The sequence below is a fragment of the Lissotriton vulgaris genome, chromosome 10, assembly GCF_964263255.1.
Source record: "Lissotriton vulgaris chromosome 10, aLisVul1.2, whole genome shotgun sequence".
In the NCBI taxonomy this organism is placed as follows: domain Eukaryota; kingdom Metazoa; phylum Chordata; class Amphibia; order Caudata; family Salamandridae; genus Lissotriton; species Lissotriton vulgaris.
In genome coordinates, this window is record NC_141698.1 from 552,608,530 (window position 1) to 552,631,673 (window position 23,144).

The following is a 23,144-nucleotide window of genomic DNA, read 5'->3' on the forward strand; positions in this document are numbered from 1 at the left end:
TGCTAAATTCACCCCTTCAACAGACACCGGCTGCGTACCCAGGGGCATGAACAGGGGTGGGTAGGGCGGGTGTGAACAAGGGGTCAGGGGCACGCAAGGGCATACGGGGACAGGAGCACCTGGGGTCAGGTCAGTGTCAGTCAGAATGTTTTTCTCTCAGTATCCCCACATCAGTATATGAGGTGATGGAAGAAATCACCAAAGACTCTTGTATCCATTAGAGGGCAAGGCTAAATTCATGTTGAGATACCAGGTTTATGAACAGGATTAGACAGATTTTGAAAACAACAATGTTCTTAATGCTGATATCTCAAGATATATAGCTCCCGGGCGCAGTGGGCCTGGCAGCAGGCGGCACTCCGCTCCGCTCACATGGGAGGTGAGGGTCGGCGGTCGCAACTAGGACAACGCAGGCGCCTGACCCCATTCTCGTTTGTCTATTCAATGATGTCATGCAGCCTCCGGGTTTCAGTTGGGGAACAAGCGCCTCTCGGGTTGATACAGCAAGCCTCTGATGACGGGGTCGGCTGAAACAGGGGCGGGCACGGGAAGGGGCTGAAGCACCACCATCTTTCTCGCCTCTGATGACGGGGTCGGCTGAAATGGGGGAGGACACAGGAAGGGGCTGAAGTGAAACAGGGGCGGGCACGGGAAGGGGCTGAAGCACCAGTAGAGGCAATGCGCTGCCAAATAATGAAATAAAGAAGCCACGGAAGGCTTAATAAGCGCCACCACGTTTCTCCGAGGCGAAGAAAGAATGCCTCAGAGAAACCAGCGTCATTTTCAGATTCGGGGGCGTGGTTTTCGTTCTCTCCTCTTCCCATTGGCTGGAAGGTGAAATTCTAGCCAATGGGAAGAGGAGAGAATGAAAACAAGAAAGAAAAGAAAAAATATGTCCCCAAATCTAGAAAAGACTGGGCTTGAACCGAGTGACGCCCCTTTCCTCCAATGGTTGGCCAGCATTTACAAGGCCAGCCAATGGAGAAGAGGGGCGGGTTCAAGCCCCCTAACTAAAAAACATTAAATCTTCGGACCGAACTGCGCAAGCGCAGCCTACGGTCCTCGACCTGAAAAAAAGCAGAAACTAAAATATTTCTGTGGATTATCCAAGATCTGATTGGCAGTGTTTCAATCTGAACCAAAGAAGTCAATGGTCAAAGAAGGTTGAACTAAATATCTAGCTGTACACATATGTGCCCATACATATATGTATACGTATGTATAGATATATATGATATATTTTTTTTACACAACAGAATCTTCACTTGAAAAAGGCTTGCTTTCTGCATTAAAGACGAAGGGCCAGATGCATCAAAGGGTTTTGCCCATTCTGTGTCTATGGGAAAATGTGTTCATGCATATGGCCCGAAGACTTTTATTTAGAATTTGGTAGACTTGAAAGTCTGTCTCAAGCATGGCATATTTACATGTACATTTTCTCCTATGAAACTTGTACAGGGGATTAGGTAAATACAGTGATGCAGCAGCACGGGGCCCAGAGGGATGGAGGACCTAGCTTGTCCTGCAGTTTACTTATAAGGTGTCTCAAACAGATTTTTTTGCTCCAAATGTCTTCCTGGTGCCTTGGATTATTACTTGGGGGTACTAAGAGAAGGTGATGATCGTCTCAGGGCCACAGAGGCAAGAAATGCATTAATGATGAGTTACAGGTGAGAAAAGAGAGAATAAGAATAAATTAATAATGGGGAGAGGGCAAATAGGTTGGGCAGGTAGTGGAGAGGTGACGAGAGCAAGGCATAAGGAAATAAGAGGAATGGAGAGATTTAAAAGATAGAGCTGTGCTTGCGTTAAAGGATAAATGCGCGAAAGAATATAGGCAAGGTTGGAGAGATAAGGAGCATGCAGAGAGTGATTACAACTGGATGGAGAGATCTTGGGAAGAATGGAGAGCAAGAAGTAGAGGAGGTTATAGAGATGCAGAGGAGAGTATAGAGAGATGGAGGGGAGAGATTTGAAAGGGGCAGAGATACAGATGGTAGGAAAAAAGAGGGAGTTGAAGAAATATGGGGGGGGGTGAAAATCATGGGATACTTGGAAAGGTGAGAGAAAGTGGAGGTTGAGTGTGGCCAAATATGAGCAAATAGGGAAGCAAGATAGTGGAGAGAAACAACAGAATTGAAAGTAAGATGAAAGAATGGTCAGATGGGATAAAATCAGAAAGACAAAGGTGGTAGTGGAAGGAGGGGGAAAGATGGAAAATAGCGAGACACAGAAGTAGAGAGACAAGGGAAGAGTGGAAATATTAAAAAAAAAAGATTTAGAGCTAATTTGAGGACGGTGTGAGGAGAACATGAGCATAGTAATACAGGAGAGAGTGAAACATATAAAATTCAGCTGAATGCAGAGGACTAGGAGGAGCAGAAGGAAGAGGGGAGGGAGGTGTTACGTTCCTGCGTCCCCTCTTCTACTCCCCCCCCTTCCGCCCCCTCTTCCCCACGCAACCTATCCCTTGCATTTGGCAGTGATGTCACCAGCTGGAACGTTCACAGCTGGATGTTCTATTGTGACAGTTTGCCGGCCAGTTGCAGCTGACAGTTACTGAGTTCTGATTACGTGCCTCTCTAAGCACTCCTGCTTTGGGTGTGTTGTCTTACAACTTTAATAAATGATATACTCTACTAAGCTGACTCCGGAGTACATCTTTACAGGAGGTTAAGACTTTCAGAGAATGATGCAGGGATACAGGTATGGGTGCATCACAATTGTTAGTGTGGTCAGTAAGATGACTTCTGTGCCGATGGGTGTGCAGGCCCCACTTCTTAATTAAGGCTGTTTTAGCTATCAAACTCTCACCCCATTTTCCTTAAAAGCATTGGGGTCCATGGCATCCTTGCTACACTAGTGTACTTGAAATAAGGCAGACTATCTGCCACATTTCGATGGAGTATCCCTTCCGCCAGCCTCTAAATAAGGCCCATAGTTTTAAACAATAAAATTGCCTCAATGGTTAGCCTACGAATACGAGCCCATATAAATTTGACCTAATTTTTAATTCTTTTGTACACTTTTGCTGTAGAGTATCTGTTAACTCTTTATATTCGATATAATGGTTGCATTGCCATAGGTTATGTTTTTGTTGGCAGCTTGGTGTAAAAATTAGCATTTATCAAGAATTTACTTCTATGTAACTAAATAAAGGTAAATATAAAGTGCCACTGCTGTGATGTACCACTCAATGCGATATGCACCATTTGCTTTTTAGAAGGGAAACAAATTACTAAATAAATATACAAAACTACATTTAAATTGTTGGTAAAGAATAGATCCTACTGCAGCAGTTAAATATTTTATAATGTTTGAAAGATTTTTTTTAGAAAGTCAAGATACCGTTGAATTGTAAAGTACTGTCACTTGTGAGATACTAACTTTCACACTAATGTAGGCCTTTGTCACACGTTGTAGGATGTGCATTTGATATGCCAATTGAAAATTGAGTTATGGAGAAAACTATTTATTATGAAGTAGATCCGATAACTCTTTGGGATAAAATGTTTGAGAGTGTCAATGAAATTAGGCTGCAAATGAACTATAGTAGGGAATCTAGAAATGTTCCTTTAATTGGTTTAGCATTTCCATTTTTGTTAAAATGGAGTACTGAGAGTGATCCACTGGCCTGTTTACGTGGAGCAGATTTAGGTTTAGATGCGATATTGACCAGAGATAAACATTAGGGATAGCCGAGGATAGCAATTGCTACCCCTGGCTTGGCTTGCCACAGAAGTTGTTAGTCTTGGTTACTAAATCCATTGTGATGTTATCGGATTTCAAAGCTTGTATGACGTCACTTCCAGTACACTTGGTATTTTGATGTATAGATGTGCATGATATTGACCCTGGAGTAAAATTATTGAAGTGCTGAGTCACCCTGTTACGAGGCGGATATGCATAGAGACCTATATTGTACTGTATTTCAGTTTTTGGAATCTTGCATGCTCCTTGTCCAGAAATAACCAGAGTCACTGGGATCCTGAAGGTTAAATTACATTGAAAAAAATTCCACACATACTTTAATAAAAAAGGTATCACCATCTCTTTTTCAATTTCCTTCAGAGCCGACGATTGATCTGTTGTGGCAGTGACCTGAAAATACCCTTGAGTAATCCACGCAGGACTGGAAGCAGAGCTGGCTATAGTGGGGGATGGAGCACTTGGCAGAAACCCTCAGATACATGTGTAAAGGAAGAATACATGGGAAACCGGTGAAGCTGCGTAATTAGACGGAATGTCCCAAAACTGACTTCCTCTGTGCATCCAAAACATACTGAAACCTTTTGTAAGGCTGCTGAAACAGTCATGACCCAACCAAAGTGTCCTGGACAAAAGGGAGTTCAAGATGATTAATTAGTGTGTGTGTGTGTGTGTGGGTGTGTGCATGGGTGTGTTTGCGTGTGTGTGTGTGCGTGTTTGTGTGTTAAATAATGTATTACTTCTACGGTGAGAATTTTATAATTTTAACTAATTGTATTGAATTTTAAGTGTCCTGTATCTATTTTTCAATTAGGGCTTGTTGTGTTTAGAGGTTTATTCTTCTTGTATTTTACTAACTGATTTTAGGGCATTGCTAATAGTCTGCTGTTTTAGTTGGGCCGCTTAATGAGAAAGTGGGTGTAATAAGTGGCTCCTTCCGCTCTCCACCTATGCACTGGTGACTCCACCCACCGTTTTAGACATTGCCGGGTTCAATCTAATCTTTCTCTTGATCCTGGGCCCATGGTCATGTGCCAAATGATACAAAGGAATGAGAAGCCTTCCTCACAGCCTCAGTGCAGATTACCCCTAAAGCCTTCTGACTTTCGAATACTCTCCAGGCAAATAATTTACTAGACTTGGCCAAAATTTGTATTATGCTGGAGGAATGGGTGTAATTGTGGTCAGTTGCGTAACGAAAATTTACCCCCCCCCCGCAAAGTACGTGGAGGGGCAGGGGCGGCTCTAGGCTCATGGTGGCCTTGGGCAGGGAGCGTAGGCAGGGGGCCCCGGAAGAGGGGGTCCGAGCGGGGCTGAGCGCGGAGGCCAGAGGGGGGGAGGTGGGGGGTAAGGGTGTTTGGAAGTGGAACAGAGCCGGAGGCCGCCAAATCCCTGCCAGGGGCCACCACCCAAATATGTATCCATCCTCAGAAGATTATTATATTAAGGATATATATTGGCGTGGTGGCCCCTGGGGTTTGGTGGCCCTGTGCAGGTGCACAGCTTGCACATGCCTAAGGCCGCCCCTTGGAGGGGCACCCTCCAGACTCCATCAGGAGCTCTCTGGTCATAGTGCTGTGTTGAGGGGGCCCCTGGAGCTTGGCCACCCCCGGCACTGCGAGGGCTGCGGGCCTGTGTTAAGTCCCTTGGGGTGCTGCGTTTACAAATAACTTATGAGTTTAAAAGATCCTGCTGCAGAGTTCCTTGTCTGACAAGCAGTTTCAGCCAACAATAAAAATGTCAGGATATCACTGGTTAATAATGTTCCTACTGGAGAGATAGAGTTTTGTCTAGTGGCAGTTTTGACTCAAAATACGGTTGCACAGTGGGTTGATATGCTTGCTGTAAAGAACATGCAATATGCAGATCATATAATTGTATTTTTAATAGCTTAGTTCCTTCCTGCCTTTGTCAAAGAGATCATTTTGTGACTTGCACTTTTTAAGTCACAATTCCGAATATAGTGCAGTGAGCCATAAACTGGCATGAAAGAGCTGCATGCAAACTGCAAGGTATAAGTTAGAACGTTTTAATTTTCCCCAGTTTCGAATTATCACAATGTTGCTAAAAAGGATTTGGTAGGGTATGAAACCATTCTTATTAATAAAGCCAAACCCAACCAGTGTCTTACTTTTACATTCTGAGTTTGTGCTTCTCCAGACCCTACAGTCTTAAAATATAATGCCTAGCTGTCTGGATGACATCTGAATCCTACACCTCATAGTCCTCTTTATCTTATGTAACATCTCCTATGCACTGATTTACACACAGTGGATTAATTATCTCTGTCTAATGCGTGTGTGATGTGAAGTGCTCTGACACCCTGGACTGGTATGAGTAGTGCTATAAAACAAATGAAATACATGTGAGGTAGGAGTTATGGAACACTGAGGGGAACTGTTGGAGGGTAGTAGTGCGGAAATCTGTAAAGCAGCAAGTCATGGGGGGCGGGGTGCCAACAAAGTTTGTCGCCTCAACCCCCACCAATCCTAAATCCGGTCCTGTGTCTAGGAATCCACCAACGACCAAAAGTAGCATTTTCAATATTTTAAAACAGCGCCTTTTAACCCATTTTAATGTACAGAAAACAATATTGTTGCTGCAAGTTGATCGTAATACAAACAGGATTCACTGTATCATTTTTAAAGCGCCCTTGGAACACATTGACTGTTCAACAAGTGCCAACTTGGCATGGGCATGAGTTAAGTAAGATCACTGCAGGTGAAAAACGTAAAATGGCAGACGTGGACTTCTTTATTTATTTTCATAGGTGTACGCCTCACTACTGGAAACGTGGCTTCATGAAATGAGCAACAGGTGAAACGACACACTTGTTGAAAAAGAAACGGCCTTTCTATGACTAAAAAGATCTTAAGCGCAGATCGCGTGCAAAATATCTGCAGCATTTATTCTTTGAATGTATTTATTTGCATGATTCACCACGATGTGGTAGTTAATTTCATAAAACATTAGCTCTACCAAGCTTTCCGTTAAGCATCGAACTGACTATAAACAAGGAAAATACACTATAGTGCTAGAGAATAAGACAAAGAAATATAATCACATCAGAAGATCTGTATTGACCAGGGAAAAAAAGCATAAGGGTTGATAGATGTTCAGAATTCATCTTTTTTATGGGCGCCTAGATACATTTGTGTTGTGCACTTCATAGTCATTTCTGTGCAGACATGTTGTTGAAAGAAATTAAGAATGCTGAAGTAGTAATTAGGTTTAAGTTTATTATCAACAGCCCCACACCTGGTGCGGTGCGTAGGTAAGGAAAGTAATCTAAGGAATGCCAGTTGGGCAGTTGGAGAGGAACAAGAGGATGGGTGGAATGTTGGGGAACCAATGGGAAGGGTTGGGTGACAATGGGTGCTCTCGCGCAGGAGAGGTGACAGTTGCCGTCACGCGCAAGGGCACGAGGGAGTGCAGAACTGGGATACAACACATGTTATGCGTCCTATGCTAAAGCATTCGGCTTGGACTTTAGCGTGAGTTCTTTGAGCGCAAGAGTGGGACAAAGCTTTATATGCGCCTATTATGTTTTATTTTAGGCGCCCTTTGATCTGTGTTTCAAGTAGTGAAAGTTGCCGTTATGGTGAATAGGGACAGGTAATCGAGGGAATACAGTGCGAGGGACTCTTATGACGGTCTATACATCGGAAGTGGAATCTGTTTGAAATCATATTTGGACGTACTAGACATTAGCTAAGATTTTATTAACCCTGCAAGTGAAAACAGTCTTTCAAAGATTATGTATGTTACTAATGCATGCGGTTAGTAATGCTGTTTTAAGGCAAATTTGTTTCTGAGATTGAATTTATAGTAAAGCAGTGGAATAAGTGGCAATTCGTTTACGGAGTGTGAGACATTTATGTAGACCGAAACAAAAATATGTTTAATCGTAGCATCATCAGTGTTAGCATTAATATTTAGTAATTGCAATTAATGGTAAAACAGACAGCTCAACGAGAAATGCAAAATATGATGTCTGGCAAAAACAGCGACGTCATGAATGATAGGTTTATATACCAATTACAGCTGACAGCTTCACAGCGCTAGCAACTATTGCACCGTTAATTGTCATAAAAGTTTATAACCTCAGAAACTTAACTTTTGTGTGAGAAGTGAACTGGAACTTTTGATCTGCAGGTTTGCAAGCAAGTTTCTGTAGAACATTGAGGAATCCAAAAGTGTGCCCTCTGTCCGACCCTGGAGAAAGGGCTGAGCAGATCTCTGGGCGCTGGTCTTGTGTAAAGCGATTACCTTCTCACTTAAAAGCTGGCTATCAACATACTGCTGAGAGGGCCGTCTGTGCATCTGGTAAACATGGTGCCCGGGTGGGGCAGTGACCCTGCTGTTACATTTCTGGTCGCTCAAGGCACCACCCATTGCATCCTGTGAAGATAGCGCGATTCAATCACAGGAGTCCCTGGTCCGGACGAAACGTAACAAAAGGCATGCATGCTTGAAATAAAATTGTAGCAATCTGGGCCTAAAGGCGATTCCCATGGCAACCATAGTCACCTCGTCTCTGGGCCTGGCTTGTACTGCCTGGGACACATTCAAATAAATACAAAGACGAGCACTGGTTGCGCACTTGTTAATTCACTCTAAAGCGCCTTGACAAATGGAGAGGTGCTCAATATGCGCTATAATCTTTTTTATTGCAGTGATTAGGGGACACATCTTCAAATGCATTAGGCTAATCCATGATGCTTAGCATGTTTGGGCCGTGCTCCCGACCCAGTCAGGACCTCTCAGGCTGGCCCCTGCACAGAGCCAGAGGGAGCCCCCTCAAGCTTGGGCCCTCCCGCACAGCGGGGGCTGCGGGGGTTATTGTTACGCCCCTGATTGTGGTAATTTCATGTATGCAAAATTACAGAGATTACGCCATTACGCTACATTGAGCAATTTAGGGGAAACATTTGAATGCAAGATGTACCGTCGTCTGTAACTATTTTACATGGGCGCCATTTCAGATAGATTTTTTACCTTTGCAGACCATTCGGGTAAATTTTTTAGCACAAAACTTCAAATAGGAATGTGAGCAGCAGTGTTTTGAACGCGAGTAGTAGTTACTTTACTTTATTAGGTTTATTGTCATATGGATAAAAAAGAAAACTGTGCGCCAGCACTGGACTTAATTAAGGTAACTCTATTTTACACTGGACACTAATACATTTATTTGGTACGTGGCGTTACAAGTCCTTTGCGACTAATGGGGACTCTATTACTCCTTTTGAACTTTTCAGCTCGAATTAAAAAAAATATACAAACAATCCCATCTCCTTTTGTTGACGGAAAATACTTCCTGCCAAGTAAGCATCTTTTTGAACCTTTAACTCTGTGTTACAAAGGTTGTAGTTTATAGATACACTCATTAGTCTCTTTTGCCGATTTTACAGAACATCAACGAATTAAACAGACAAGCACCGAGAGGTAAAGCATGACTGTTGTCGGACTGTACATTAAGTTGAGGGTTGCTTGTGTGGTTTGGAAGTAAGAATGGTTTTCATTTTTCTATTTCAGAGAACTCTTCTTTGGTCCTGAGGAGAATCTCCGCAATTGGGAGATTTGAAACGCGTCGACCTTTTGTTTACATGGCCAATCTGTATATTGAGTCAAGTTGAGAATTATTTCATCTGTAAAAATGTTTTAAGGAAAATGCTGATTATTAGAGATGGCCTCTATTAGAGATTAAGACATCTCTGGATATAAAAGAATTCATTCTAGCATCACACCCCTTACTAAAAGAGAAAAGAGAATTTTTCCTAGGTGTGATCTTTTTCTTTTCTTCATCTTCAATTTCCACTTCTTTTCAACTGTTGTATAATTGTGTGCATCTGGTATGTGTTTGACTGTATCACCGAATGATTGAGTTGTTTATATGCAGTTTTATAGTATGAATGATTTCAAACAATCTTTTTTCTATTCACTTATCTTTTGAGATAGATCCCCCAGAACATTTTTTAAATAGGGGCTCCGCTTGTGTTTTGTAAATAATCTCCAATGTTTTGTTTTGGAAAATGAATAAATAAAAGAATTAAAAAATATTGAAATTTTTGATAAATTAAAATAAATCAAGTTGATTTGATGATTTAGTCAAGACTGTATTTTTGGTCTAAACAGGACAATTGTTTAATTCATTGTTTTGTGAAGTTTCCAGAAGTCATTGAGAAGTACTGGCAATTTGTTTTGTTGTTTATTAAAGGATCAACTAAGGCCAGCCCACCTGCATCCGTACACTTCCATTTCCGCCTAAATCATAGTTGCGGACAGAACCTTTGGTTACCTTAATCCAGAACTTACCCATCATTGATTCCTTTCCTCTTCCTTGTATTACTAAGGTAAGGGACCATGATAGTTGTCTCTCCAAGATGAATCCTTCCCTGAGGAAATAAAAAATACTCAGGCAACTGTTTTAAGAATGTGGACCTCATTTATGAGTTTTTACTGTAGGGCAGCAACGCAGGCCTTCCTGCTGCGCTGCCCTAAGGTAAAACAAAAGAACTGGAAAGTGCCATATCTATGAGATACGGCACTTTCCTGTCCTTTCCCCCTGTACCAGCGCACAATAGGCTGCCTTGTGCTAATGCAGGCACCTTTGCACCATGCTGCAAGGGTGCCTGCCTTGAGGGGATGATTGTTTTTGGGCACACAAGATGCTTTTTCTTTTTTTTGCTGCAGAATACAGCACACATAGATAAAAAAACGAGGAGAAATAAACATATTTCTTCTTGATGTGCCTCCCTTACGCCGCCCCTGGGGAGACGTACTTTTTTGGTGCTGCATCAGATTTACGATTTCTCGTAAAACTGGGCCAGTGTCAAAATGCCACGGATGTTACTGGGAACACCACCAGCAATACCCACTGCATGCCCCTTTAACACAGAAAATTGCATTAAAGGGGACAATATTTAGGAGGCAGCATTATGCCATAAAAAGTGGCTTAGTGCTGCCTCATAAATATGATTCAGAAAAGGGGGGTGGTGATGAACAGAGTGTCTGAATTAAGCAGACCACTCTTACCCAGTCCAAAGATCAGGGCTTGATCCATCACCGTTTTTTAGCTCACTGCACCATCCCAGCTCAGAACCTGGCTACATGCAAATGAGTCTGTTCCTGTCCCAGTGCATGATGGGAACAGGGCAAACCAAACTACCAAGCCAATTCTTATACTGGGAAGAAAACAAGCTCCCGGGGACCAGTTTCTGGCATTTCAGCCGCCGTCGGCCCGGCTTGCTTGAATCCTGATGGTGCAATGAGCAAGGGACTCACATCTGAGTATACCCTTCCACGCTTATGGTGGACAAAATGATTCAGAAAAGGGGGGTGGTGATGAACAGAGGGTCTGAATTAAGCAGACCACTCTTACCCAGTCCAAAGATCTGGGCTTGATCCATCACCGTTTTTTAGCTCACTGCACCATCCCAGCTCAGAACCTGGCTACATGCAAATTAGTCTTTTCCTGTCCCAGTGCATGATGGGAACAGGGCAAACCAAACTACCAAGCCAATTCTTATACTGGGAAGGAAACAAGCTTCCGGGGACCGGTTTCTGGCATTTCAGCCATCGTCGGCCCGGCTTGCTTGAGCCTGATGGTGCAATGAGCAAGGGACTCACATCTGAGTATACCCTTCCACGCTTATGGTGGACAAAATGATTCAGAAAAGGGGGGCGGTGATGAACAGAGTGTCTGAATTAAGCAGACCACTCTTACCCAGTCCAAAGATCAGGGCTTGATCCATCACCGTTTTTTAGCTCACTGCACCATCCCAGCTCAGAACCTGGCTACATGCAAATTAGTCTGTTCCTGTCCCAGTGCATGATGGGAACAGGACAAACCAAACTACCAAGCCAATTCTTATACTGGGAAGGAAACAAGTTTCCGGGGACCGGTTTCTGGCATTTCAGCCGTCGTCGGCCCGGCTTGCTTGAATCCTGATGGTGCAGTGAGCAAGGGACTCATGTCTGAGTATACCCTGCCACACCTATAGTGGCCAAAAACGATTCAGAAAAGGGGGTGGTGATGAACAGAGTGTCTGAATTAAGCAGACCACTCTTACCCAGTCCAAAGATCAGGGCTTGATCCATCACCGTTTTTTAGCTCACTGCACCATCCCAGCTCAGAACCTGGCTACATGCAAATTAGTCTGTCCCTGGCCCAGTGCATCATGGGAACAGGGCAGACCAGACCTAATACCTAAAGTCCCTTTTAACCGCGGTGGGAGCAGGCACCGGCAATGTGCCTCGGGCCCCCTCCCCCTAAATCTCAAGACTGCTGCAGGACGCGGGGCTCTCCATCTGAGAAGGGGGCTCGTTGGCGTTTCCTGCACCGGACCTCTTAACAGGTAGGCAGGAGCAGGAACCTGGCGGCTGCTCTCCTCCGGATCAGTTCTTCTATCCCTTTGACAGCAGGACCATGCAGGCGGGGTGGGCTCCGCCTGACTTCAGCACCAGCGAGCCTCTCCCCAGCCTTCGGGAGCCACTTGCCATCCGCCGTGCTGCCTCTCTCCCTACTGGCCGGACTCAGCTTCCGTCTCGCGGCCCACCCCCTGAAGGTTGCCTGACTTCCTGTTTCACCCGGGTTGCGGTGGTGAATTCCCTAATGGGAAGGCAATACGGGGTAGGCTCCTGTTCTGTGGCAAAAACACGGGATGGGAACCAGCTAATAATTAAATTCAAGATGCGGCCATAACGCGGGGTGGGCACCCGCGATTAATTAAATTCCAGATGTGGCAATAACGCGGGGGCACCTGCGAGCAGAAATGCGGGGTAGGCTCCCGCTCCTCCTCACAACATGGGGCAATCCCTCTATACTCCCTGCAGCAGCACGCTGCATGCCGCCAGCTCCTCACTTCTCCTCTGGGAAAATCAGAATATAGTGCTCACAAGGTGCTGGGAAGCCTTAAAATCCTAAAAAGGGGCAGGAATAAAACCGTCCTTGGTGCTGGGGAGACCAGCATGCAGGGAGCCCCAGGGAACAGCAGCTGTGTCCCGCGGCCGTTCTTCCTGGCAAAGTGTCCTCCCAAAAGTCAGAACAAGCACAACAACACTCAGGGGGTGACAGCCCCTTTACTTATACTTCTTTCCTCCTTTGACTTCTGTGTAGGCTTGGGGAACCAGATGCAACTGGTTCAGTGGGAATTGGAGCACTTTGTTTACAAGGCTCCTCTTCCCCTTTGTCAGGTGGGGGCTCGTCGCCAGACACACCACAGGGGGGCGGAGCCAGCAGTCACTAAGGCAGGCAACCTCCTATTCAGGACCCAGGGACTTCTCCTCCCACTACTTAAATTGTAGATTTCCCATTCAGCCTAGCGCTGGTGCATCCCGCCCCTCCTGGAGCCACCCACACCTCATAAACCCCCGTCACTCAAAAGCCAGACATGCAATTCACATAAGGCAGGCAGACACATAGCACACAGAAATGCCAACTTCTAAAAGTGGCATTTCTAAAATAACCACAATAAATCTGTGCACACCATTGCACAGCATTTTGTAATACAATTTCATACATACCAGACTTGACCACACTGCTCCTCTCATAACAGGAATTACCACTGACACACACTGACCAGGGAATCCCCATGCATTCCTATGGGAGGGCAGGTCAAACCTATGTAACACAGAGAGCGCACACACTTTACACTGGACCACAGTGATAAAGTGCTTAGAGGCCTAAAACCATCAACACTACACAGGGAAAAGGCTAGGAGACGGGCAAAAAGTTTAGGGGTTAACCCACCAAAAGGGCCAAGTCTGACAGTCACTAAAATAAATTCTGCTAAATTAGAGCCTTACATTATAAATGACACACTCTTATCTACATCTGCTACTCTTGATAGTAATCTGGAAGGTCCAGTATTATTATCAACCGGCTGGCAAATACATCAGATCAGTCGTTCTTAATGTTTGATTTCTGTTGACCCCCACTTTATCATTACTGAGATACGGGGACCCTCCCGAGTCATTATTGGGTCCAAGGACCCCCCACTGAGTCATTACTGGAAGCCGGGGATAATGGCCTAAGCATTCTTGATGATTTGAGCTGCAAAGCAATACACAAAAATACAGAAACAAGCATTCATTAAAAAATACACAAATGATGAAATATTTTAATTAACTCAAACAAACAAATACAAAAAATAAAAATCTACCTAGCAAAGTTGGAGGTTTTTTCAATATCAGTTAGGCCACTCATCAGCCATATTCCATTTGATGCACTTGCACTGCTCCCACAAATCAATCTGAGGATACTACCCTAATTCTTGTCTTCCGATTTCAAAATACTTCAAATTTACAAAAAAGCTTTAGAATTTTTCATTTCGCATCTTTCTTTATATACACTTTCTTCATCTGTTCATATTATTTGATTTTCTTAGCAGTCGGGACCCCCTGAGTAGTCTTCACCGACCCCAATGGGTCCAGGGACCACAGGTGAAAAACCACTGCTTTAGATAAAATGCTCCCATTAAGGCCCGAAAATCTTATTTTAATTTTCCTTCACCGCAGGTATATATTACAGGAGTATTAATAATAATAATCAAATATAATGTTAATGCTCTGGAACAAGAATAGCATACATAGGACAAAAATAGGACATGGATCTCAAATCAAAACAACTGCAGGCCGTGAAGAGCTATTAAAAAACAATTTAGTGCTGAGTACTACACCACGCTCATTGACTTAGCTAGTAATAAAGTGTCACGTTGTTAAAAATTTTACAATCATTAGAGTAACATGCCAGACTGGACAAATGCTTTACTTGGCTACAAGAGTTGTCCACAAACCCAAGAGGCCTGGGTTTAAATACTGAAACAAAACAATGGGACTGGTAGATATCATTAAAGAGAATTTAGATTGTTAAATAACCAGCTGCAACTAATGCTTTTACCATGTCATCACACTTCAGACCGACATAATGATTTCTGACAACAATTGTCATATTCATTCAAAAGAAAGAACATGAGTATTTTAACCATACTAATCTTGGTAAAGTTCTGTGCACGGTGTCCCCAGCGAACAAAGAACCCAAAAAAACGAATAACATAACAAGCACATGTGTGTTTCGTATAACAAACAACATTGAATCCTCAGAAGCAGTCCTTTGACCTTATGAAGGCGGCACGTTGTTTGCAATATGCGTCAGCGGCCTCTTGACATAGAATAAAATAACCACGTCTCATTAAGACAGAAAAAATGTGGGAAAATCATAAAATCCAACAGACAAGTATTAACAAGGAATAAAGGTGGTCCTGATTACTGCTAATGTGAAAAGAGTCATAAATACTAACTTGCACCTAAAGTGGTAAATGCTGCAGCAGATTACCTATCAAGTGAAACAACCCTAGTGAGATATCTGTACTATTTACTCACTCACGGGGCAGCGGGTAAGCATGCAAAAGTAAATTTAGAAGTATTTATTTTTAAGTTTTAAAAAGCGCATAGCTGCCCTAGCGACGGGGCGTCGCAGCGCTACCTAAGCAAAGGCTGAGATCACTCAAAAGAAGGAGAGAGCCTAAGCTTGAAAGAGCCAGATCTTTAAAGCCTTTTGAAAGGCCAGATGGTTCTGAAGTCCTCTAATGGGGATTACAAGAGAATTCCAAAGGCGTGCCGCCTGAACTTTAAAGGAGCGACCGCCTGCTCTGGCTCTCTGAAAACGGGGAGTACAAACCAAGCCCGAATTGGCTGTTTGCGAAGAGCGATTTGGTACATATTGGACCAGCAGATCCGCTAAAATCGGCGGGCCTTGATGAGTCAAGATTTTATGGGCCACACATAGAGACTTAAAATGAATTATTTTCGCTACTGGCAACCAGTGCAGCTTAGGCAGAAGGTGCGCGGCCGAACATGATTTAGGCAGAGCTAACAGGGTGCGAGCTGTCGCATTCTGGATTCTTTGGAGGCGAGCAATACAGGATTTGTAGGGGCCTAGATAGAGGGAGTTACCATAGTCCAGCCTTGACAAAATTGTGGCCTGAAAGATGGTTTGGCGGACTTTTGGGGAAAAATAGCCGAGTAAAGGTCTTAACCCTCATAGGAGACCAAAACAAGATCCCGCTAGGGCCTTGGATTGCGCATCAAATGAAAGTTCACTGTCAATCCAGAAGGAAAGATTTTTTACAGCCTTGTTTGGCAGGGGTGCAGGTTTAAGTTTGTCAGGCCACCACTGTTAGGACCAGAGGGCACTGTCTCTCCCCATCACTAAAATTTCTGACTAGGCATTATATGCATATCCAAAATACAGCCAAAAACCAACAATGGACAAATAAGACTGCACTTATCCCGTGAAGTTAAAGCCAAAATATGTTTTAGGGTCTCGGGAGACCCGCATATAGCAGTTCCGAAACACAGAGAAGGAGCCTGGAGTGAACCAGAAATGCTTACAGAACAGTGCGGAGTGGGTACCGTCACTGACTACATTGGTCTCGTAGGCGCGCTAATCCCAAACAAAGAATGATAGCTAGTGGGTGAAAGCAAGGCTTGGAGCATTCCAGCGATCTCAGGAAAGGACCCTGATTGGAGGAGCTCACAAGACTATGGTAAAACCACACAGACTTAGTCAAGATAGAAGAAGGCCAAAAAAACACACAAGGCGATATATAAAAAGTAGACAACTAAAACCTAAATTAAAAATAAATGTAAAGACAAAGATAAGTGTTATAGCAGTATCCAATCCATCGTCAGAGTCCTCAAAACATTGCAGATAACTATATAGAACAGTATACAACTCAGGATAAAGAAAAGTGTGCACTAAAATGTTGCCAAGGAAGCACAGTAATATATAACAATTACAAAGTATACAATAATATACACAACAGGTAGAAAACTGACACAGTACATAGAGTGTAGAGCCTTTCTGTAGTCATTTTACAGTCTTAGTTGGAGTATCCTGTGTTCAATCTCAGAGCAATGATACATGTCCAAGCCATTCTTCACTGGTGTTCAAACTCTTTTTGCTATAGTCACAAAGCATTATCCATCTGCATTCCAGTTCTTGCACAGTAAGAGTAATATTTTACCCTCTCTATAGTGTCTGTGCCACATCAAGTACTTGTCATCTAATGACATTGGATGAATGGCCAGCTTCAATAAAATGGGTTACCAAGGGTGCCGAGGTTACCCTACACTGAATCCTGCTCCTGTGCTGACCAATGCCAACCTTGACGTGTTGTCTGGCTTATATAGATCAGCAGGTATGGTCACCATATACAATATACTCAACATTGGACGTGTTGCATTTCGAGAAGTGTCTGAGCTCCATACTGGAAGAACTCAAGGACACAGCAGGTCAGGTAAGTAAGTATGCTTTACTGGAGCAAGCAGGTACATCCTACATCTTCAGTAGCTGCCTCCAACCAACTGCCACCCTCACTTTATCAATCTAGAATAACACTGGAACCTGTGGCATAATGTTGCCAAGAGACCGGTATCCAGGACACCACACATACTGATGTTACCATGTACAAAGGTCTTTGCATTGCTTGTAAACTGGCGTACCACACAATCTGCACATTTGTCGTGTCATTCAATGGGAGATAAACTCCACTTATTCCGTACAGTATTGACACGAGTTTGGTTGCCCTCTACAGAATATACTAGATGATCTACTATAGTTTTACCTATTTTGTATGGAAGCATGGGAGCACGAATGTGTTGTCTGTGCTTTGTAGGATGGGGCAGTGCTACAATCTTATTGGCTTAGAGACAAAGTGTGGCAACACATATCATCTGCTGTCTATTTCTGTTGGGTTTTATCTGTAACATCTCCTCTGGGATACAATACCAAGCTCTTTCCAGTGCAGTACTTACAATGTCTCTGGGATAGTCTCTAACCAACAGTGTCCTCAGAAGCCTACGTGCTTCACTAAAATAGTCACATTTACGTGTGGAATTACAATGTATTCTTAAAAACTGGTCATATGGGAGGTCGTCTCTCAAGGCCTGAGGGTGAAAGCTTCAGGTATGCTAACAATGTATTCCTGTCAGTAGGATCTCAGTATAAGCTTGTTGCCAATTTGCCTTCATCATTTCTGATCAGTAATTCCAAAAATTGAACACTGGACAAATGCATCACACCCTCATTAGAACCTTTTGAGCCTATCTCCTGTTAAATCGACCAGTTTATCTGGGTTCCCTAATGACCCCTACCCTGACCGTTGTTTTTATTAGGCTTTAGATGGATTATCTCTTACCATAACGCAACTTATTTAACTCTCCTTTTGATTGATCACTGTGCCACAAAGCGAGAAGAGGCTACCGTAGTACCTCCTTTAAAAAAATTTGATGCTGATTTCAATAGTTGTAGCAATTTTCTCCCAATCTCCTTGTTACCTTTTACATCTCAGGTTCAGAAAAGGAGATTAATAAACAGTAAACTACTTTTCTGTATGACGCTGAATAATGCTTCAAATATGAACATCCTGACTTTCATGCATTTCATGTCATGAAAGTGGCCTTTGAGGAGGTGATGAACCAGCTTCACATGACTCTGAACATGTGCATCATTGCTGACTTGTTTTTTTTGGGGGGGATCTGTCTGCAGTTTTTGACACAGTGTCTCATGCAGTCCCAGAGGACAAGCTGCAGGAGATGGGCTCCTGTCAAAAGCACTAGGTTGGCCTTTCTTTTTTCATATCTCATAGGGTTCAAGCTGTTTCCATCACTCAGTTTAAATCCTCAAACTCCAAAAAATGTTGTGGTTTTCCACAGGGGCATTTTTAAGCCCTGCATTTTTCAATATGCACATATTACCTCTAATAAAAAACAAATTAAACCATTTCATTTGTAAGTAATGACATATGCTGATAATACCCATCTAATTATTAGATTAGATGAGGAATGCCAGCACACGGAGCACAATTTTCAATCTTGCCTCACGACTGCCTCACCATGAATAAACCAGAATTCCATTAAAGCAAATTCTGAGAAAACAAAAGTATTGATTATATGTGGCCCCTCCTCTGTATCGTTCAGAGATTGGTGGCCTAGCTCCCTGAGGAATGTCCCCACTCCTGTATCTTCTGCATGTAACCATGGATGTATGTTTGATGGGCAACTTTCCTGTTCTGCAAAAATTGTCAAAACATCTTAAGCTATTGAGCAACATTATTCCTCCACTTCAAGTGGCAACATACCTTAGAGTGATCCGTACAATAGTTGGTTCACCTCTGGACAATATTAAGCACTTATCTGTCTCTACCCAACTACCAACTTCATAAACTGCAGATCTCCCACAACAGAGTACCTTGCTCACTTTGCCACTGGATTCAAGCATGCCGGGCTGAAGACGACTGAAATGCCAGAAACGGTCCTAGGAAGCTTGTTTTCCGGTCCAGGGAAGGCATGGCTTGGCAGTTCGGGCCGGACTGTTCCCATGAGGCACAGGGTCAGACTTATTTGCATATGGCCATGTCTGAACTGGGGTGGAAGAGTGGGCTAAAGAACAGTGGTGGATTAAACCCAGATCTTATGACTGGGTGTGAGTGTTTAATTGGTTCATATGCTCTGTCCATCACCACCCCCTTTTGTTCCGCTTTGTTTGCCATTAGTTGGCAGGGTATGCTCAGACGTGAGTCCCTTGCTCACTTTGCCACTGGATTCAAGCAAGCCTGGCTGAAGATGGCTGAAATGCCAGAAACTGGTCCTAGGAAGCTTGTTTCCGGTCCAGGGAAGGCATGTCTTGGCAGTTCGGGCTGGACTGTTCCCATAAGGCACATGGTCAGACTGATATGCATTTGGCCATGTCTGAACTGGGGTGGCAGAGTGGGCTAAAGAACAGTGATGGATTAAACCCAGATCTGTTGACTGGGTGTGAGTGTTTGATTGGTTCAGATGCTCCGTCCATCACCACCCCCTTTTGTACCGATCTCCCAGAACATGGCATCCAGGTGATGTCGGGGTCTTTCGGGTGGGGCACAAGTTTCCCAACACCTACATTGGCTCAATCCTAGTTAGATTTGGTAGATTAACCCTCTTTTACTATCATTTTAGGACTTTGAAATCTGATACCTCTGGTCTTTGGGTGGTGCCCAAAATCCATAAAATGCCAGAAGTTCGTCGTTCATTTGCCTACTGTGTAGCCAGATTATGGGATTCTCTGATTTGCTGGTTTTACGCCCCAAGACTACTAATTCATCTTATTTTCAGGAAGCCTGTGAAAACATGGTTGTTTTGATTATTCCTGGTATCGACTATTTCATACTGCAGCTTAATGGTTAAGAGGTTTAATGCAAGACGCCCGTTTTGGGTCATCACACATTGTATAACCCCTTATAATATAGGAGACAGAGAGAGAGAGAAACTAGTATAGTTAATAAATAATTGAAATCTATGGCAGGTACGCATGTGTGTGTGTTGCATGGCTGGGCGTGTGTTGTTTAAGCTTCAAAGTAATGAGATTCTTACTTCTATAAGAAAGTATGATTTTTGTCACTCGCATATACACAATGCTTGAATAAATGCAAGGTCATTTGTAAAAATTACAAAGTCACATTACCTCAGGGCTTGCGCAGGCAGATTTTGATCTGGAGATCACATTAGTGATGACATAAAAATAAAACAATTCCGTTTTGGAAGAATTTCATTTTGGTTAAAATAAATGTCGAAAACGAAACATGTGACCTAGGATCAAATTCCAGGTCAGATATACATTAGTCTAAAACGTTTTACAGTTTCTATAATCATTTACACAAAAAGAGCATTGGGTTTCAAGCCATTGAATAAAATAATTAGTTGCAGTAGTTTTTTCTATTTATTTCAATAAAGTAGCTAGAAAATCAAAATACTCCTACTTTGACCTAAACAACATCAAGCGGGTGAAGTAAGTAATCCTGACCTTCTCTAGCAGAGTAACCTACACCCTTCCATCCATCTATCCAAACATTTTCTTTCCATTTTATCAAACCATCCAGCAATGCATTCATTCTTTCACCATTCTATCTGTCCACTTGTTCATCCCACCGTTTCACCATATCACTCATTAATGACCATTATATTATGCATCCATTCAACTATCCATCCATTAATACTTTATACTACCCATCCATCATCAGTTTTCCATCCATTATATTTTCACCATTCCACACATTTAATCATAATTTCTTCTCCCTTAATCCATTGATTGATCCATCCATTGATCAATCCATCCAGTCATCCATCCATCTTTTTAACTATAGATCATTTCAACCACTTTATCCATTCTTGTCCCTTCCATCCACCCATTTAGCAGCATTGCTTTCTTTTTACTCCATCTAATGTATTTTCTCATTACTCCCTTTCACTTTTTTTCTACACATCTTCAGGTCTTTCCTCTCATTCCTATTTCTTTCTTTTTAACCTTTATCTCTCCCACCCACTCTATTTTCCTCTCCTACTCTCACTGTCCTTTTTCGACAAGTTCATAATTTCTCTTTGTCTGCTTTCTCTGTACTTGGCTGATATAGCTGTCCTTGGCTCCCACCCAAGGAGCGTCATGAACCACCCATTTTAGCAACTGGTGCTGGGGTTAGTGTGCCAGAGGGTTGTTCTTCTGTGTAACATGGATCATTTAAATTGGTGCTTATTCAACCTTTGCCTTTGAACAGAAGCTCATAAACATCAGCTCTTGCATTGGAAGGAAGGGAAAGATGGTGGGTGGAATAGAGAGAAGGGTGGGGTGAAGGGTAAGGGTGGGGTGAAGGGCCAGTGTAGGCATTGAGAGATGGATGGATGCAGAGATGGATGGCTAGAGAGGAAGATGTGTGTGAAGTGATGCATAGAAAAAATAATGTGTTCAGAAAATGATGGAAGTAGATGGGTGCCGAGAAGTATGAATAGAATGATGGATGGAGAGAAGGAAGGAAGATAACGGAGGGAAGCATACATTTTAGGGGGGACCTTGCATAGCAGCTCAACAAACCTAGTGATGATCCCTAATGTAGCTGCCAATGTGGATCATTCATAACCGGGCTTGTCTACAGTCCTGGACAAGCAGGTGCACCTGTTACACAAGGCAAAGAAAACAAGCATCGGCAAAACCAAATAGGTATGCCTTGGTGCCGAGTCATTGGCTCTGCCATTGTTTAATAATGTATGCTCTCGTTTAGAAAGTTCTATGCTTAACAACTCCCATTTACAGCCTTATAAACATCTCATTTCTGTTGCAGTAGCAGGCACACGTTGCTCTGCTGCTCTCTTTGAGAAGGCATAACTGCAGACATTGTATATACAAATATACAAGACTACAAGATCACTGAAAACCAAACATTGTGTCCACGTTGCCTTCACAGTAATCTTGGTTTGGGCAAGAAACTAAAAGGCAGGAGGACAAAATACAGGGCTTCAAATCAGCTGGTGATCACAGACTGACAATGTGCCAATGCGGCTGAAACAAAAGCAGACAAAGCGAATGTGTCTCTGTGCGGCTTTTGTCCAGGAACATCGATGAATGAAAATATATAAGAACACAGGTTAAAGTGATAAGCTTTTCAGAATTGAAAGCACCTGGACCATTTACTTAGGAATTCCCTGATTACGAACACTCAATGGTCCTTTTTTGGAGCACGAAACCTTGAAGGAAAGAAGAAAATTCCACATATCAAATATAATATAGAGTGTAACCAGTGTGGCCTCACAATACCCAGGTCAACAATCAAATGAAGGTTAGTCAAAATGTATTACAAGTTTAATAATAGGTGGAAATACATAAATCTCAGCATAAGGGTATAAAAATACAGAGGAAACAGAAGGAATCCAAAATTTCAGAAAAAAAATCCCTCTATAGAGCAAGAAAAGGACAACAAGTTCTATAATACTGCATAGGTAATCAGTAAGCAAAAATTGAGATTTACCTGAATTAGTTGTTCATTGGAGTAAAGCATTTAGTCCTATCTAACCCTACGCTTACTCTAAAGTGGCATCCCTAGTTTAGAATTTAGATCAAAAGGTTAAGGAAGGGTGTCAGCAGCCAGAGCCTGCCTAAGAAGTCACTCCACTTCAGATGAGTCAAGCAGCATAAAGCCACTATTAGGTAATAAGCAATTTAGCACTTCTTTTTTCTGTTCAAAATAATTTTATTGAATTTTCTGAATAACAACATAAATAGGCAATACAGAAAATATTATGCATAAGCGAAAATACCTACACAATATAAGAAGAAATATATAATTAACAATAAAATGTAATAGGCATTACAATTTCAATATACAATGAAGGAGAAGGAGAAGAACCAAAAAGGAAGGGGAAGGGGAGACATGAGTGCATATTATATCATCTTAAGAAAAAACAGAGTTACTGATAGCATATAAATAATGTCATAGAATGATATTAGACTATATAACAGGTGCAAAAATAAAGTTAGGTAGACAGATAAGTGTCTACAGGTAACCAAAAGGATTGGTAAAAATGAGAATTATGATTATTCCCAGTTAACGATAAATGTGCCCCCTTCT